This window comes from Octopus bimaculoides, chromosome 8, assembly GCF_046866305.1.
Source record: "Octopus bimaculoides isolate indiv1 chromosome 8, ASM4686630v1, whole genome shotgun sequence".
Lineage (NCBI taxonomy): Eukaryota > Metazoa > Mollusca > Cephalopoda > Octopoda > Octopodidae > Octopus > Octopus bimaculoides.
In genome coordinates this window covers 58,602,867-58,624,257 of record NC_142935.1, presented here as the reverse complement: position 1 = coordinate 58,624,257, position 21,391 = coordinate 58,602,867, and the positions used below count along the sequence as shown (strand labels likewise).

The window sequence follows — 21,391 nt, the reverse complement described above, 5'->3', positions numbered from 1 at the left end:
AATAACAACAACAACAACGGGAGCAAAAGTGATGACAGCAACAACAACAAAACCAATACCAACAACATCGATAAGAACGACAGTTTTTGGTATGTCTTGACAGATACGTTTATATCGATTGGGACAGTCATATCAATGAAAAGGCATGATTATTATTATTGTTGTTGTTGTTGTTGTTGTTGTTGTTGTTGTTGTTGTTGTTGTTGTTATTGTTATCATTATCATCATCATGGCTTCTCGAACCGATTTTGGTGTTGCTTTCTTGGATATGTAGTTATTGGTCAGAACTTTTAGAAAATAATGCCAACGCCCCTTAGATACCAAAACAACGTTGCAAAGCTACCATGCTTCCCCGCTTAATTGCGGTTACTACCATATAAATCTGTGTGTGTGTATATATGTATGTGTGTGCATGTGTGTGCGTGTGTGTGCGTGTGTGTGTGTGTGTGTGTGTCTGTGTGTGTGTGTGGGGGGGGTGTCATCTGGCCGTCGCTACACGCTTAAGAGGATTTTAAAATGTGTGTTAAAATGTAACAGAGGTAATGCAACATAACAACCAGTTGGTAAGTAAACACTGTGCTCTACACAGTAGTTTGAATGGGTATGTATATATATATATATATATATATATATATATGTATATGTATATATATATATGTGTGTATATATATGTGTTTACTAATTTATGTGGTAAAAGTATATCCAGATGAATAATAAAGTTTTGGAAGTTTCATAAATAGAGAGACATAGACTAAATAAAAGTAAGTACATTGATTTACCAATCCTTTTGTTTAAGACAGTAGCTTCACTTTGCTATTATTTAGAAGCGTTTTGTTTAGCAGCGAGTGTTGAAATTTTTTAATTCTTTATGATGTCGTGATTGTGAGCAGTCTGTTGATATAGGGTGGTTATATTTTCCAGCCTTCCGTCTGTGTTGTTGTTGATACACTCTCTTCCGATATTTCCCTTTCTCTCTCTCTCTCTCTCTATCTCTCTCTCTCTCTCTCTCTCTCTCTCTCTCTCTCACTCACTCTCTCTCACACACACACACACGCACTCACACACACACATACATACAACATATTATATATGTATATATGTGTGTGTGCATGCGTGTGTGCGTGATAGAGAATGTGTGTATTTGTGTGTGAATGCATGCATGTACACGTACACATGTATATATATATATATATATATATATATATATATATGTATGTATGCATGTATGTATGCATGTATGTATGCATGTATGTATCTATGTAAGTATGTATGTATGTATATATATAGTATGTATATATAGTATGTATGTATATATATAGTACGTATATATAGCATGTATGTATGTATGTATGTATGTATATGCATATATATAGTGGAGGAGAGAGGACAGACGTTTTTGAAACATTCACAAAATCATTAGTTTTATCTCCAACCAAATTTCATTCACATCAGTTTATTTCTACCGAACTAACACTTGTCGCAAGTATGTGTGAAAAAACAATATTTATTATGTGGTATCCGTTTTCATGGATGCCTTTCTGAAGGTGTTCTTGGAAGTTGGCTTCCACTTTGTCAAGCATTGCTCGGTTGACTTGCACGACCTCCACGTGAATTGGTTCCTTCAAATCGTCCACTGTACGTGGCTTATGCGCATAAACACGTTCCTTGAGGTTTCCCCACAAGAAATAATCATACATAGATAAATCAGTGGACCGAGGTATCCACAGAATGTCAGCAAACCTGGAAATGAGGCGATTACCTAAGTAAGAGCGAAGAACGTCCACTGGAGTTCTGGTTGTGTGGACCGTCACGCCAACTTGTTGAAACCACACACATCGAATAGGCTTACTCTTTCGTCGTAATTCAGGCACAGAGAAATTGTTCTTCATCTTGATGTAACGCTCCGAGTTCACAGTAATAGCATTTCCCTTATTGTTTTCAAAAATGTAAAGACGAATGACGGCAGCTTTTCAAACAGCACACCAAACCGTCGTTTTGGGGCTGTGCAGTGGTCTTTTGTGCAGTTCTCTCGGATTTTCAAGAGCTTAATAATGACAGTTCTGTTGATTCCCCGTGCCACTGAGATGAAATTGAGCTTCATCACTCATTATCAAAATGATGTTGTCATTCACCTCAAAAATTGCTTCTATCTGACATGCGAAGTTAAGCCGCTGTGCATAGTGCCATGGTTTCAACTGTTGCCCAATGACCAATTTCTACGGGCAGAAATGTAGGTTTTCATGCAAAATACGCCTTACCGATCGATTCCCGATGCCAAATTCAGTGGAATGCCTCCGAATAGAACAATTCGGACTCCGCATCAAAGCTTGTTTGACATGTTCCACACTTTCCGGTGTCTGTACCGTTCGTGGCGTCCTCAGCAGTCTCATATTCATTAGTGTACCTCGTCTACCTAAGATTGTGTTACGGGTGGAAACAACCTAATTTCCGTGAATGTTGAAGTGGCGCCGAAACTCACGCTCAACTTCTGTAACAGGCTCATTATTCTTCACGTAACTATCGTAAGCAAACACGCGATGCCCTATCATCTACAGCACCATGGCTTCACCTTAGAAGAAAAGAAAATGTTAAGACACCCCAGATCGAATGATACCTGCCGGACATATTTCCCTCCTTCTGGGGCTGAGTAATAGCCATTTCAAAAACGTCCGTCCTCTCTGCTACATCCTGTATGTATGTTTATATGTGTGTGCGTGAGTATTTGTGTGTGTGTGTGTGCGTGTGTGCATGTGTGTGTGTATTTGTGTGTAATATATATATTAATAAATTTCAGGATAATAAAATATTATTTAGAAACTTTTTTAACACCGTGGCCTGGCGTGTAGAAAAATTAGTCAATAGACTATATATTATTCATTATATATACAGTGTATAGACATAAGAGATGGCCATAATCGGACATCTAAACCGCTAGAATGATTAGTTTCTAAATATAAATAACCAGAATTTGTTATGGTAATGGGGCTTAATTAAGTACGCAGATTGAATCCGCTTGACCTTGAGCTTTGTTATATTCCCGCTCAGTTCCGTTGTTTATAACTGAGCAAAGAAGTGAAGTGTTTTGAATGTTCTCATCTGCATGAAGAGATCAGATTTCAGCTGCACAGGATCTCCTTGTTCTTGATTAATTGCAAACGGTCATAGGAGATGGCAACTCGTGGGTCTATGGCAACGATCCTGAAATCAAGACTCAGTTGTCACAGTGGAAGAACACAGCAAGATTTCAATTCAGGAGAATGTGACGTGGCAGCTGCTCACTATCACAAGAAAGGAATTCCAGGAACACTGACATCAATGGAAACGATGATGGATAAAGTGTGTGGCTTCAAAGAGGAACTAATTCGGAGGAGATTATATGCCAAATTGATGTGTTGTACTTTTCTTCTCCGACCCAATATTCTTCGATCAGACACACACACACACACACACATATATATTTATATATACGTACATATATATATATATATATATATATATATATATATATATATATATATATGTGTGTGTGTGTGTGTGTGTGTGTGTGTGTGTGTGTGTGTGTGTGTGTGTGTGTGTGTAGATAGATAGATAGATAGATAGATAGATAGATAGATAGATAGATATACATATATACATACATAGAGCATATACATAAAAAGAGACAAAGAAAGACAGACAGTGTCATTTTTTGTCACCTGACTTATATGCGAATTTTTTTAGCCTAAAGAAATAGATTTGAATGGATAAATGTTAAAAAGGTGATTTACTGGTTACATGCTATAACTATCTCACACCATACAGTCATGTAATATATCAGAACCACTTCATGCCATTCATATTTCATGCGCCTATTTGCTATTTCAATGAATTATTACGTACTACCTTCTCAGAGTCCTCCTTTTTCTTGTTCTGGTTGATCTTCTGAGAGAGGACAGCAACCTCTTGCAGAGGTCGCAAAGGGGCTTTTCCCGTAAATTACAAGACATTGTATTTGTTATAAATTGCTGAAGGTTCTGAGCCGCCAAGCACTAATCTGTCCTCATGTCAATTCCAATTTCTCTGGCATATTTCTGGAACCTGGCTGTTAGTGTTCCGAGTGACCCTGCCGCTACTGGGATAACAGTTATTCTCCTCATTGCCCTCATTCTTTCAATCATCGTCTTTTAGTAACTTGTATCTTTCCACCGTTTCTAGCTCTTTGTCACCAATGCGTGCATCCGCAGATATGGCAATATCTTTAATATTAGTTTCAAATTTTTCATCTACAATAGCAATGTCTGGTCACTGAGTATAGGTTACGGAGTCACACTGGATTTTAAAATCCCACAGGATCTTACATTCACTTTTCTCCTTAACACCATCTAGTTTCTGTTAGTATCGTTTCCGTGCTCTGCCCAGACCGTACTTTACACACAGGCTTCTGCAAGCAAACTTACCCACGTTTTCGTAACTTCTTTCATAGTTCTTTTGGATTAGTCTGATACTCTCACTCACAACATGTGAGATTGCTTCGTTTTTGCTGCTACACATCCCCTTAAAGGGTGATTCATTGGTCTTGCCTATTTGGAACTTGGTGTTGTATATAGAGATGTTAAGAAATTTGTGAGTGTCTGAAACCAGATTAAAATAACTTTGGTATATTTTTGCGCCTTTTTGCGCCTAAGTTCTATTCACATCAAGATTGTTTTTTTTAATATTATTTAAACCTCTTACCACACAAGAAATTAATAAGATGTATTTTGTTTTTATATATTTATCTACTCTCCCAGTGGTTAATTTGCAGTGGCCTTCCTAAGGCAGCAAGCTGTCAGCATCATTAGCACGCCGGGGAAAATGCTTAGCAGCATTTGGTCCGTCTTTACATTCTGAGTTCAAATTTCACCGAGGTCGACTTTGCAATTCCTCCTTTCGGGGTCGATAAAATAAATGCTATTTGCACACTGGGGCCCAAGTAGTTGCTGTCTGTGATCCTAAATTTGAATATTATTTGCTTTACTTTTTATTTGTATCAGACTCTCAACTTTCCAGAGTTTTAATTATTTTCTCTCCTTTTACCTATATCTCAGACACGTTTGTAGCTGATTCAGGGAAATCATCTCACTCGTATTCTTCTCCCTATCAACCCATCTCGTAGTTTCCGTTTTTGGAACCTTTCATTTTTACGAATACAATGCTGCCCTCTTCCACGTCGTATATCCTCTTAATATCGCCAAAGAATACTCGTCAGTGATGCACAATCAGCATTTTAAAAATACACTAAGGTTTCACTTATTACAATATTGATCAATTTCTTCGTCTTTCTGTTCATGATAGTCTCAATAATTTATGCTACCACTACGTTTGATACGCAACAATTATATTTGTAGCATGGCTAATTGTCCGGCTTTCACATGCATATATAATTACGGGACATATTGATTTTACTCCATATCCTTTCTCCTTTGCGACACTCCTTTTATGTTTCACAATTTTCTCGAAGTCCCGTCATGGTTGCGTTAACAATAGCTATTTTTGTTTGAAATTCATTACCTAACTTTAATAATTGATTTCTAATATGAAGCTTTTAGCCAAAATCAATATGTTCAATTTTGCACAAATTTCAAAAACAAAATTCAAAGAAAATCAAATATCTTTCTTTAATTGGAAATTAACTGTTAATTAAAGTATGAATTTTCAATCATTACAACTTATTCAATTAATTTTGTTTCCATTTATTTCTTTTCTCGTTTCCGTCATTATCCTACAATCATATTCGCACAGAGCCTTCAAGTATTTAATCGATTATAACGACCCCGGTATTTCAATCTTGTTATTTATTTCATCAAAATCCACTTGTTGATCATCCGACAGAACAATTACAGAATTTGCATAATGATATTGAGATAATGCCAACACGTTGTGGAGGCGCAATGGCCCAGTGGTTAGGGCAGCGGACACGCGGTCGTAGGATCGCGATTTCGGTTCCCAAACCGGGCATTGTGGGTGTTTATTGAATGAAAACATCTAGAGCTCCACGAGACTCCGGCAGGAGATGGTGGCGAACTCTGCTGTACTCTTTCACCACAACTTTCTCGCACTCTTACTTCCTGTTTCTGTTGTGCCTGTAATTCAAAGGGTCAGCCTTGCCACACTGTGTCATGCTGAATATCCCCGAGAACTACGTTAAGAGTGCATGTGTCTGTGGAGTGCTCAGTCACTTGCACGTTAATTTCACGAGCAGGCTGTTCGTTGGTCGGATCAACTGGAACCCTCGAAGTCATAAGCGACGGAGTGCCAACAACAACAATGCCAACACATGCCGTCCTTCATATGTGTGTATGTATGTATGTATATATGTATGTATGTGTGTGTATGTATGTATGTATATATATATATATATATATATATATATATATATATATATATATATATATATATATATATATATGTGCAGGGGTCGCTGTGTGTTAAGTAGCTTGCTTACCAACCACATGGTTCTAGGTTCATTCCCACTGCGTGGCACCTTGGGCAAGTGTCTTCTGCTATAGCCTCGAGCCGACCAAAACCTTGTGAGTGGATTTGGTAGACGGAAACTATATATGTATATATATATATATATATGTATGTGTGTGTATATGTTTGTGTCTGTGTCTGCCCCCCCCCCAACATCGCTTGACAATCGATGCGGGTGTGCTTACGTCCTCGTAACTTAGCGGTTCGGCATAAGTCACCGATAGAATAAGTACTAGGCTTCCAAAGAATAAGTCCTGGGGTCGATTTTCTCGACTAAAAGGCGGTGCTCCAGCATGGCCGCAGTCAAATGACTGAAACAAGTAAAAGAGTAAAAGAGTAAGAGTATATATAGTTTTAATTAAAATTGTAAAAGCTGAGTTTGTATCGTGACTTTAGTCTGAGTTTTTAAATAAATCATATCCTCGACAACATGTATTGAGCATTCTTCTATCATTGTGCTAATATTTTTTTCAGTTTTTCATATTTCTTTGTAAATAAGGAGCAATGGTGCTGAGGAAGGTTAAACTTGACAAATTAAAATTAAATAATTTTTTTTTAGAAATTTATTTAATTTGGAAGTTGAACCTGAAACTATAGTCACTATTAACGCACAGTAATGTTTAACAATTGTTCTGTTCGTCTCGCTCGCTCGCAGACAGCTTTTATTCGTATCAAGATGAATTATAGATGTTTCATTAAAATATCTATTTTTCAACGGAAATAATAGCTTTTACCTCCCCCTCTTTTTGTATATGTATATTTGAATTTGCCTCTAGGCAGAAGCATGGTGGAACCTGATAAGGAAGTTTAGCTTTCTTTCACTCTTGTTTCGAAATAATTTTATACCTTGAAATTCGACTGGCTGTGGACGAATAAAGTAATATTCTAAATATTATTCATGTTTCTTCGTAAATATGGAGCTGAGGAAGTTTTATAGATGTTTCATTAAAGCATCTATTTTTCAACAAGCACGGAAATAATAGTTTCCATCTCCCTCTCTTTATATATATACATATATATATATATATATATAGCAATGTTAATTCTCTAAATGAAGTATTAACAGTAACTGCACGATAAAGTTTAGTATATTGCCACTTAAGTGTGGCTGACCCCTAGGGGTGGATGCTACTGTTGCTTTTAGCCCCAGGAGGACATCTCCTCCAACTGGCTGTCGATAAGCCAGCTGGAGGAGATGTCCTCCTGGGGCTAAAAGCAACAGTAACATCCACCCCTAGGGGTCAGCCACACTTAAGTGGCAATATACTACACTTTATATATATATATATATATATATATATATTGAGAGTGAGAGAGAAAAAGAGACAGGCAGACAGAAAGATAGAGTCACACGCATACACATACATAATAATATATAAACATATATTTATGCATATATATATGCATGTATATATACCTACATATATATGAATGTGTATTGATGTTTCTGTTTGTAAGTGTATGTATATATATACATACATACATACGTACATAAATATATATATATACAGTAAGAGAGAGAAAGAAACATACGTGACTACACTGATATAAATATGCGTTTATGAATATATGTACGTGTTTGTTTGTGTTCACTTGCATGTGTGTATAAACGAATATACATGCATTTATGTATGTATGTATGTATGTATGTATGTATGTATGTATGTATGTATGTATGTATGTACGTATAAAACGAACTTCTACACACTTTCCATCCATTAAATTTTGTTCGCCTCGCAAAGATACAGCAGATGACACTTGTTTAAAGACAGCAACATACTAGAACGGCAATCAGAACCACTTGATGCAATTCATACTTCAAACGCCTACATCCCAAAAAGTTATTTACTATTTCAGTGAATTGTTACGTACTAACTACATCCCAGGATTTACTTTTCAATCCATTTTCATGGATTTTACGAACTCTCCGAAACTTTTACATTCTGTGATATACAACATTTGGCTAAAAGCTTTCCGATGTCATTTCAGAATGTTTGGAAATTCAGAGAGGGCAACTACAAGGTGACATCCAGGTTTTGGATGTCAGAATTTGTGAAGTGAAGTACAAAATATAACTTAATGGAAGATATTTTAGACTGTCGTTTAGTCCTGGCTCACTTCAAAAAAGCAGTTATGTGATCAAATCTGTACCTGTCATGATTATACCATCATTTCTTTTTCGAGTCTTATTTATTGATATTAGATTAGTAGATGTGTGCTTCATGTTTTAAGACAGTATTATTCGATTTGGGGGATACATGGCTGCGATTTCTAGGAAACCCGATGACTTTTGCCTTTTGTCATTACATTTACCCTGTTTCATTCCTTATACTACAGACATACTGGGACACAAATCAACCTCTATACGATTCATGTTTGGCACTTTTTCTACCAGTCGCATTCGTTGAGCCGCTAAGGAGAATAGACAACACACACACTCATATATATATATATATATATATATATATATATATGTGTGTGTGTGTGTGTGTGTGTGTGTGTGTGTGTGTGTGTGTGTGTGTATACAAGATCTTGCAAATAAATTAAGGCAATTTTTACGATGTATAGAACTAGTCATAAATACTACACAACTATTTTCGCTCAATATGGCCACCCTTTTGGAAAATTACTTCCTCCACACGAGAATGAAATTTGTCTGCAGCTGCCGCAACCTCCGCCCTTTTGATTTTGCGTGTTACACGCACGATGCAGGTCTTTAAACTGTTGACAGTCGAGTGTAATGGATTATTGATCCTTGCTTCAATTACATCACATAAAAAATAATCGAGTATGTGGATATCTGGGCTATTACTGGCGCAGATGTTGGCCCTCAAAAACAAAGGCACCTTCTCACCAAGGAAAGCCTGTACTGCTTTTGATCCATGGCTTGGTGCAGAATCATGGATAAGTACCACGTTGTCAAGCCCAAACATCCGCTCCATCCAAAGTAACAGAAAGTTCTTCAGAATGTCCAGATACACCTTTGTGTCGATAGTCAATCCAGACTCAATGAAGTGTGGATCCATGACACTCACATCACTCATATTAACTTCAAACACCATCACAGTAGCAAGATTTTTAGTCTCATACACAGGTGTCAGAAGTGTTGTATGAAATCACTCGAGAATTTCTGCGATCACCTCAGCGCCTACAGTGGACTTCGCGATCACAAACACGACAGTTTTTCTTGACAGAAGCATTGAGCATCTCTCGGCTCTGATTACTTTGGTCTTGGACGTTAGATGACGGCGTCGTCGAACACAGCTAGCCATACCAAATTTCCTGTTCGCAGCTTTGGACACCGAAAAAAGGACAAATTGGGTTCCTTTGCAAGAGCTCTCATGATATGGATGGGTTGGCTTCAATCGAGCGTTTCAGACCAGCGAGAAACTTTCGATTGCGCTTGGAATCACTTCGAGTCTTTTGTTCTTTTCTAAAAATCTTTCTTTCTTCTTTAAATTGTTTATAAGCGCGATACACTGTTGCTTTTGGAAGTTTCGTGAACTTAACAATGTGCCCAGCCCGCTCCAAAACAACAATGGCGGAACGATTCTGTTGTTCCATGAAATTCTGTTGTCGAATCAGTTCGCTATTTACCTGAAAAGTAAAGGGAGGGATTAGATTTTCAAGCAAGCAAAGTTTGGTCAAAATATGAAATGGTAAACCCACTTAGTTAAATACTTAAAATTGGTCTCCGTTTATATATAGTCGGCTAGTTTCCACAGATTCGTGAAGCAAATTCACTCACAAAACGTTGGTCAGCCCGACGAAGACACTTGCATAAAATGCCTAACAGTACAACTGAACCTGAAACCACGTCTTTTTTTTTCATCACATAATCCTGACTCCTAAAGCAAAGGAAAAAAATATAACCTACTGGAAATAATGTTTTGTCGACGTTTAATCCTGGGTTAGCACAAATCACACTGATCTAAGATCAAATTCATACATGTCAGCTTAGTTTTGTCTCTTTAAGCAAAATTAAAATCTAAGACTTACCTTACCTACAACGTCATTATCTATTGTTTTTCGAGACAATTTATCCAGGAATATTTTATTGGGCATTATGTCATTCTTTTATTTAAGATGATAGGATGTTATTTGAGCATACTTTAGCTAGTATTTCATGCCGGATATGGCAGGGGTAGAATTTCTTGCGTTCACTCCAATAATTGAATGTGGAGTACTGAACAAAATGCATGTTAGTATTAAATTCTGAATTTAAATTGCACCAACCTTCACATTGATATTCTACTTCGAGTTCAGTAAAATAAATTACCAGCTGTTGTTGTTGTTGCCGCCGCCGCTGTTGATGCTGCTTTGTCTCATATCTGTTATGATGGATGAGTGATATCATTAGAAGCATTCTCAGCTTGATCATTTTGCTATAGTTTTCTATTGGGTTAGGAATTGTGGTCGTGCTATTTGCTGTTTTCTAGGTAGACGAGCGATCATGTAGAAGCACAACAGACATTGCCAGTCCAGTCCTAAATTTGGATAAGTATAGCAATTAATTGTTCCGACTACAAAACGTTTGCCGGTGCCGACGGGAGAAGCACTTTTCATTATTAAAAGTGGCCAACCTTTGGCTGTAGACTATGACGGAAGACCTAGTAATGGACATATCTTAAACATTTTCGAAGTTTGCCTTATATTTTGAATGACTACATTGTCTCAAGTGATGAGTGAGAGTGGAGAAAGAAATTATTCCTTCTTTCAAGGAAATGTATTAGGAAATTGATTGTGTGACTTTTGCAAGAGGATGATAGTTGTTCGGTTCTATAGTTCCATCTTCACTATCACACAGAGAGGACTCTGTTTGCCATATTGGCTTATTCCTCTTCAAATGGTAGTTCCACTGCCATTTATTATTCATATTATTATTTTATAGATATTACGCATTAAAATATATTTAGTGTCACTACGTTGTTATTAATTGAATTGTTACTACGTTGTTATTTACGCTCCATAATATCATATGCTTATATAAAATAATATATTATTTTGCAACAACTGTACTAAACGTAGGGCAGGAGTAAAATACCGTCAAATACAAGCCTTTGAACCCATTTACATACACGCATATTCAAATTAGCCAACACTCGATGAATAGACAAACACATATATTTCCTGTACATTTGCTCACAGGATATTCCTCACATTTTAAAACTTATAGAATTACAGTAAATGTATGCAAGATAGTGAAGTTACATCGAAAACTAATTTATAGTCATGTGTTAGTTCTTTAAATAATATTTATCACTTGTTATATTTTATTAACCTTTTCGAACATTTTAAATTGAATGGCTCACGTTAGTTTACTGAGTTCATTGAAATAGGTTATATAGACATGTTTGAAGAACTTTATAATAAATTTAGTTATAAAATTGCATCCTGCTGTCCGAGAAAAAAATAGTTATATTTTATCTTCATAATAAAAACAAATTCATATATTGCTGTTTCACACTAAGTAGATTAAGGTTAGTTGCCCCCTTACTTTATAAATGTAAAATATTTTTCTTTATACTTCTTTCATTGCTGATGTTGTTATTTCTGAAGTAGTTGATAAATATTCTTGTAGGTTTTTAAATCGGCTGTCTTCATCTTGCATCGCCTTTCCATATTTCTCTATTTCAGATCTAAATGAGAAACCTGCTATAAAGAAATGTTTGTTTTCTTCATTATTCCATGGTTTTCTGTCAATTTGAATGTTTTTGTATATTTAACCCGGTTACAAAATTAGATTTATCTGTATTTTGTTCTTTATAAAGATGGAAAATAATCCGAAACTGATTATTCACCAAGAGTCATTTGTAAAAGCACTTGGTTGTTTCGACGAATGGTGGCTCAACAAGACACAGCAGTGGTTTTTCGAAGTCTGAGGAAAACAACCAGCACACTATGGCACGCTGGATGCAGGATGAACGCTGAAGTCTTCCAGTTGCATTCTTCACCTGTCCACGTTCCTCTTTCTTCATCGCCACTAGAACATATGAAGAAATCATGACGGTGGTAGAGCTTGTGTTCCGGTTTGCTGAACAACCTGCACGATGAATGTTGTTATAGGGGACATGATTTGTGCAGAGTTAGTCCCACTTTCTTGTTCATCAAATATATAGTAGCCTGCTACGAGTGCCACGAGCCCAATAGTTATCAAGATGCAGGAGTTGTATAGAGTTGTAATGTATTACATTAACAGTTACAGAAAGAAGAGTGTTTTAACACTAAACTAGGATATGCATTGATTTTTTTAATGATTAGTGATCCACTACTACCCACTTCTCCCGCACAATCAGAATTTTGAATATTCCTTTCCTATCTGGTGATGATCTCATCTGCCACCTGACAATTATCCTGCCTGGAAGCAAGGATTATCTCAATATGCCAAGACATCGCATGATGTATCGAGAGAGTATTAAACTCCGCAACAAAGCATTATAATTAGATGATAAAGGGCGTTAGGGCTAAATTGATTAGTTTGCGGAAAATGAAAACAAAACAGGTTCCTATCCCAAAATAAAAGCGCTAACTTTTTTTTTTATTAAATACCAGCTAGATTATGGCTGGGAGATATATAACAGTTTACTCAAACTAGTCACCTTCAACTTGCACAACGGCCTAAAGACGGCCATAGAATCTGACGCATGCAGCCCTCAGAGTGTGCCAAAAAAAGATTCTCAAGAACCTCCTTGATCTCGGCCACCAGCTTGGACTTCGTGTTACAGGCAGAGTGATTGGTGCTTTTTTTCTCAAATGCACTTCATACATCGTAATCGATGGGATTGCAATTGGGAAAAGTAGTAGATCAGAAATTGTGGCTGATGAAGTCGTAGAAATTCTCCAAAACCACTAGTGGCTCTTTCCGGAGGCATATTAAGGAACCAGATCTTGATTTCATAGATATGGCCTTCGAGCAGTAACCTTCTCCAACCAAAATTTGACGACGGTCTCCAGCAGCCTCACATAGCCATCTGAACTGAGCCTAATGCACTGTTCATAGTTGTGGTCCGCCATGACGTCAACTTCATTGCAGATACACCCCAAGGCCGTCAAAATCTTGGGAAACTTAGTTTTTACGTGAGACATCACATGAATTGTAAGAAGGCGACCTGTTGTGTCTTGGTGTTGTGCTACTAGTCCTCGCAGAAATTCTTCTTATCTGAGAAGAACCAGATCACCCCCGGCTCAATAGGATGTTCAGGAGCATCTTTGTTTTTGGTTTTCCTTAGCCTTGGCTGACCAATCTTCCTTCTGGGATAACTTAATTGCGGCGAATGGAATACACACATCTCGCGCTTAAGCTCAGATAACCTTGCTCGGATATTCTATTACTTGTCCAGCAGTCTTGGGATGGATTCCGGCGAGCAGGCGTAGTTATAACGCCTGTTGTGTAACGTTCCATTTGCCGTGGCTTCGTAGCAGCTCTCTACGTCAGATCTTACTGCATTTAGAAAGTTTACGGTGCATTGAGTAGCATTCATGGCGTCAGCATTTTGGTATACGGCGCAAATCATCGTAATGCAAGGTAAATCTTTTCTAATATTCAGATGGTTTTCCGCCGTCTATGTCAGCAAACTTTTCCCAACAACAAATTTAATTTTTATGCTTTCCAACACCGCTGACTTTCACCTATACATCAAGCTATTTCTGGAAAACATGCGGCGTAGAAAAATCGTCAAATTCACCCCGAACAACTTGCATATATATGTATGCATATTTGAGAGAGAATGAGAGGAAGAGAGAGGCAGAGAGAGATAGAAAATGTAGCGACACTGATTACGAATATCAATAATAACGGAAGGAGAGTATTCTGCATATCAGTTATTTAGAAGCCAGGTTATTTATTACACACATACATACATACATACATACATACATACATACATACATACATACATATATACATATATACATGCGTGCAGACATATCTATGTATGTATACGTATGTATACAAACTCTTTCTCTCTCTCTCCCTCTCTCTTTCTCTCACTCTCATCTCTCTCTCTCTCTCTCTCTCTCTCTCTCTCTCTCTCTCTCTCTCTCCTTCTCTCACTGCACACAGGTACACACACACTCACACACACACACACACACACATATTTACATTCCAGCGCTCCTACGCACACGACCACACGCGCAGAAACACCCACTCACCAAAACAAACATATATGTAGATATATATGTATACACACACACATATATATATATATATATGGTACGTTTGTATTTATGTACTAGTGTTGAAATTTTAGTAGTAACATAATTTCAGCCGCGAATCGAATAAATCTTGTTCCACACAACTTGAGCGACTTGGATTCCTTTCTCACATAATTTCTCATCCACCCACGAGGATACCAACGTATGTATACACACACATACATACACACACACACGCATGCACACATCCGTACGGGTACACACACGCACTCACATACACATACATACACGCACACACAATTGTATGTAAATACATATATACATACATAAAATACGTTCCAATACGCATATTTATACTTCATCTTTTTTTATTGCATACTTATTACCAGAGTGATTTCGAGGAATTGGGTACAACCGTTTATGGTCTGTCTCGCAGAGAACCAATTTCTTAATGCTGTCAAATAAAATCTTATGACAACATACTCAACGGATATTGTTTGATAGAAATGATTAAACAAGTTGCAATTTGCACAATGTGTAGATGTGTTAAACATCGGTTGTCGTATCCGTGGTTTCCATTGAATGGACATTTGCTAGTGGCTACTTTCTACAAATATACACAAAACCCCTCACATACAACCGTATCTGCTTTTAAGCATGAAGGTATGCATGATAACGCTGAAACCTGTTTTAGTTAGATAACACACATTGCATTGTATGTACGAATGTATGTATCTATGTACAGATGTTAATGTATAAGACCTACATATGTATGCATGCATGCATGTATGTATGTCTATATATATATATATATATATATATATATATGGTTATTTTACACCTTTTACCAGAAGAGAGAATTTTTCTCCGCGGTAACTACAATGAATTTGCCTGTAGAAGATGAAATATGTATATCATGTATATATGTACGTGTGTGCGCGCGCGCGCGATCGTGTGTGTGTGTGCGTGTGTGTGTGTTTGTCTTTGCATGTAGTATGTATATACAAAGGGGTACCCAAAGGAAACCAGAATTTTGCAACTTTATTATAATTTCTTAGTTTCACATGTTTACACTTTTATTGGCTTCAAAGTATTCTCCATTTGAAGCAATGCACCTGTCCAAATGCGTTCTCCATTGTCGGAAGCAGTGCTGGAACTCATGTGAAGTGATGCCATTTAACGTTCACCTCTTCCATATCTGCAAATTCCGTAGGACCAGCTTTTGTCACAAGTGATAATCCTCCCAAATGTCTTTTTAGTTCACGACACACATTCGGTTGTGGCTGTTTTGCATCTTCCGTGAGTAAACGAGGCAAAACTTTTGCTGCAACACTTTTCGTTCTCAATTCCACACTCAGAATTCGTTTGCAAGAGCTCCAGGACACACCAGTCATATCAACAAGTTCGTCAGTTGATTAATTCATGAATTTTCATGGTGTTTTCATTCGTTCGATTAGTCGACGATCACCCTTGATTAAAGATAATTTCAACGTTTATTTATGTGTGTAGATAGATAAATGAATGATCTAGGGCATATAATTATATGCTGTGAGGAAATAAGATTGATTAATCTTCATCAAAATAAAATAATATTGGCTTTCTTTTGACCAAGCAACAGGTGTCCCTCTTTCAGGAAAATATTAATATATTTTATGTTGTACGCTGCTCTCAGAAATATTAAGGATTTAAGTGGATGAAAATGAAGTATGAAGAGCACCCAAACGCTTATATAATTGTATATGAGTGTGCCTGTGTGTAAAACCAGACAAAATTACAGATGTTTATGTAGATATCTGTATCTTTTACTGTGCATGCTTTTATTAACATAAAAATAAATGTAAAAATAACAATGTTTAATGCAACGACAAATTTATTGAGTTGTGATTAGAGTAATACCAGTCGGAGTTTTATGACTAACAAGCGCATACACACACCTATACAAACATTCTTTTCTATGTGTGTGTGTGTGTGTGTGTGTGTGCGTGTATGTGTGCGCGTGTGTAGATATGTATATATATATATATATATACATATGTGTGTGTGCAAGTAGTATGTATGCATTTATGCATATATACGTATGTATACAAATAAATGTCTATGTGTATATATGTGTGCATATATATATATATATATATATATATATATTTGTATGTGTGTGTTTGATTGTGTGTGTGTGTGTGTGTGTTTGTGTGTTACCGGAGGTGACAGTTTCAAAGAATATTATCCGGCCACTAATTATAAGGAAGTCAAAGCAAGGATGTTGAAATTAAATAAAAAAATAAATCTTGCGAACACTCGATTATTGCTTACATTACAAATACATAACGTACATCTGCACACTTAAACACACGTAGACACACACATACATACACACATAAATACACATGTATATATATATATATATATATATATATATATTCATACATACATATATGCATACACATATATATACATATCCAGATGCACATACACATATATGTATATGCGTATATATATATATATATATATATATATATATATATATATATATATATATATATATATATATATATACATAGGATATATAGTCCTTTATTGCAATTGATTGATTATTTCGTGATTCGAGTTTCACAGTAATACGATCTTCAACCGCAAGATAAGCATTCGGTCTTAGTAAATCACATACACGGCAAACTATATCACGCACTTTTCCCTGATTGGTTTAATACAATTCAGTGTCATGCGCGTGCCTGTATGTATATATGCGTGTTTGTGTGCGTGCATTTGTGTGCGTGTGTGTGTGTGTGCGTACATGTGTGTGTGTGTGTGTGTGTGTGGATGATGGTCTACCATCTCATTTGATAGACGTGATCAATGCATTCGATACTACGTCTAGATAATTCAGTTGAATTTAGCTGCTCGTATGATAGAGTTCCAACAAATATATATATATATATATATATATATATATATATATATATATATATATATATATATAATGCATGTACGTAAACATATCTGGTTGAGTAAAAAGTTGATAATTTGTACCGGATTTTTGCAGTTTTGAACTTCTTTTAAAGGTTTTTTTTTTTTTTTTTCTTTTGCAATTGTCTAATAAACAGACATAGCCTTTCTCAGATGCATCAATAGATTAACTTTGATACTTTTTCACCGTTGTTACAATCCTCTGATTGCTATTGAACTTCAGAAAAGGACGTAAAGCATCTGAAACTGCGCGGGACATCGACGAAACGTTTGGTGAGGAAATGACCAGTGAGTGGTCAGCTCGAAAATGGTTTAAATTATTTCTCAGTGAAAATCTGAGCCTTAAGGATCGTGAGAGTAGTGGACGCCCATCTGTCACCGATGACAGTCAATTAAAGACCGTCATTGAGAAAGAGCAACGTAAATCCACTTGTGAACTGGCAAAAGAACTTCAGGTTAGCCAGAAAACTGCCTGCACCCATTTGCATGTAATCGGAAAATCAAAAATGCTCGACAAATGGGTGCCACACAGTTTGAATAAAAATTAGAAAATGCGCAGATATGAATTTTGCTCGTCGGTTCTTCTCTGTAACCAGACCGACCAATTTCTCGACGTATTGTAGCGTGCGATGAAAAGTGGATTCTGTACAATAATAAAAAATATTCTTCACAGTGGTTGGAACAAAATGAAGCACCGAAGACCTCCCCTAACCACGAGCTCTGCAAAACAGAGATTGTGGTGACTGTTTGATGGTGTACTACTGGATTCATCCACTATAACTTTTTAAAACCCAGAAAAACCATTACAGCAGAATCATATTGCCATGAAAATGCCAAAATGAACGAAAATCTACACTCCTCCGTCCCAGACTGGTCAACAGAAAAGAGCCAATCATTCTTCATGACAATGCTCGATAATACGTTTCACTAATGACGCTCCAGAAGTTGAGAGAATATGTTTACGAAGTTCTTTACACCCAGCTTATTCCCCATACCTTTCTCCTACCGACTACCACTCTTTCAATCACCTTGATGGTTTCCTGCGAAAGAAGGAGATAAAAATCAAACCGATGCTGAAGGTGTGTTGAAAGATTTCATCAGCTACAGAACTGCAGTTACCGTGGAGAAAAAAATTCTCTCTTATGGTAAAAAGGTTTTAAAACACCCCGTTCTTTCAGTGACACCCTCTCTCGGGAATCTAACTATCCTAAATTGTGATTATGATTCTACGTAAACACTGCTTAGTGCATTTACTTTGATATTTTTCTCGATCGGGCGATCTACGAGCGCAAATAAGTCAATATGTTGGCTGAAATATATATAAAGCTATAAGCTTTGTCACTTCGTTCAGGGTCGCCCCTTTGAAGTACATCTGATCGACAAGAGTTAACAAACTGGAAACATCAATGTCTCAGATTCCAGAGAGAGTGCGACACTTGAACGAACGGGGTGTTCTCACACCTTTTTACCATAAGATAAAATTTTATTTCTCCATGGTAACAGCAGTGTTCTTGCCTTTCGCAGTTGAAATATGTGACAAACATATTTCAACTAACCTAAATTGTGTTTATACGTAAGCACCGCTCAGCGCAATTACTCCGATATTTTTCTCGATCGGGCGATCTACTAACGCAAATCAGTCATTGTGTTGGCTGAATTATATATAAAGCTATCAGCTTTGTCAGTTCGTTCAGGGATGCACTCTTCATTTACATCTGCGTTCCGCGGCTGCTGCTGCTGCTTCAGTGTGTTTATTCTGGTTTATTGTTATTTCACCATTTGTTGTTTCTGTTATTGTTAATACCTGTCGAAATTGAACTGTGATCGTTGTGCTAACGAAAATGTTCGCCCCTACGGTGCAGAAAATTGTGTTTTGCTTAAAATTCATTTGTTGGACTTTCTTCGTTTATTTTTTACACGTTGCAGGGTAAAATATTAATTCTTGTCATTTGTTGACAAAAATTTCATATTTTTCTTCGTAAAATTTTGACAGAAACAATTTTGTACAAAATGGTATTTGATTTACGATCTAAAGAGGACTTCCCAGGGATGGAAAGGGCAAGTAATAACGAAACAAGTCGAAAAGGTGAAACGGAAGAACCCAGTTATTCGGCAGCTGTAGAAGGAAATTTATAGAAATGAACGTGACTAAGGAATAACTGTTCAAATTCAAGAACTTAATTAAGAAAAATGGCAATGATACCAAATTATTGCCACCACAAGAAACATTACAGAGTCTGACAGCAAGAACAGTCATATACAAAATTTGTAACAAAAAGGAGAAAAGAATCATGACAGCGAAAAATGAAATAGTCGAAAAATGTTTGGCACCCATTTCGAGTCAAATTACGTACGTATGACGTGGGGTGAGGAGCGTCACAATAGAGGCGCAATTCGAAAATGTAGACATTGCCAAATATATATATATATATATATATATATATATATATACGCACACGAAGTGTGATCAATAAGTATCCGGTCTGTTTCCATAGTAACGAAGTTAAACCACGAAAAGTGAAACTGTATGTTGCACAATAAGTTTTCACGTTCAAGCTCACTTCCGCTCTTTACGGCAGTGCTTGGTAGGAAGATGTGTAGCTTGTGGTCGTTGCATTGACTATGAGAGTAAAGGTTGTCATGTCAATACTTTTTCAGGGACCTAAGCAAAGTTTCAGAAAGTGTATGGAGAGGAGTGTATGAGCTGCACACAAGTGTACGGGTTGTTCAGACGTTTTCAAAACGGCCGAAAAATGTCGATATTGACGAACGTTCTGGGAGATCTTCAAACAGCAGAAGTGAGAAAAACATTACAGATGTGCGTGCTACAGTGAGGGGAAATCGTCGAATCTCCATCCGTAAGTTTTCAGACGATGTACAGATTAGTTACGGTTCAGTTCAATCAATTATCACTGAGCATTAGGGTATGAAACGTGTGTCTGCCAAGTTTGTGCCAAAACTGCTTTCGGTTGACTCAAACGACACATGGGTTTCAGTTGCAAAAGATCTCCTTCTAAAAACTTTATGAAAATATTTGAAAACGATGAAAATTTTTGGGAAACTTTGCCGTAAGTCTCTGAGCAAGTATTACCAAGCCTTTGACAAAATTAGCAGCAGACACTTTGTTCAACTTTCTTGTCATGGTCAATGAGACCACCACACGCTACACGCACTCTCTCCAAGCACTGGTGTAAAGAGAAGTACGATAGAACGTTAAAACATAGAGTACATACACAACAGAGTTTAAGGTCTATCTGTGCCAAGGGGCTTTACTCTCTGTGCTTCAGTTTCGTTACTATACAAACAGTCTGTATATTTATTGATGAGACCATGTATATATATACATATATATACATACATACACACACACACATACACACACACACACACACACACACACACACACACACGCGTATAAAGCTTATACAATTTGAAGGAGATATTTAACTGCTATTGGTAAAAAGACAGGCGAAAGCGCACTCTCATGCGAATAGTGATGTAGTTTTGACTTTAAGAGTCCCTCCTAGCATGAGGCATTTATGTATAGTAATGCCCTAAATATAAATAAATAAACGTGTGTGTGTGTGTGTGTGTGTGTGTACTATGTATGTATATATATATATATATATATGTATATATATATAGATAGATAGATAGATAGATAGATAGATAGATGGATAGATAGATAGATAGATAGATAGATAGATAGAAGTATATATGTATGTATATATAAGTATATAATATATATATCATTTGTAGAAAATATAAATCAGTGGAA

The 21,391-nt window shown here is 36.7% G+C and overlaps 1 protein-coding gene across 3 annotated transcripts in view; it reads right to left on the bottom strand.

Moving 5' to 3' along the window:
• Nucleotides 1-21,391, bottom strand: part of LOC106877777 (neprilysin) — a 323,337-nt gene that overhangs the window by 254,944 nt on the left and 47,002 nt on the right. The window contains exon 2 of one of the 3 annotated variants that reach the window (XM_089356538.1): nt 10,729-10,823. The exons of the other annotated variants lie outside the window; for them this stretch is intronic. The gene's annotated coding sequence lies outside the window, so the exon portion shown is untranslated. The remainder of the gene's footprint in view (nt 1-10,728; nt 10,824-21,391) is intronic. 3 annotated transcript variants of the gene reach the window in all.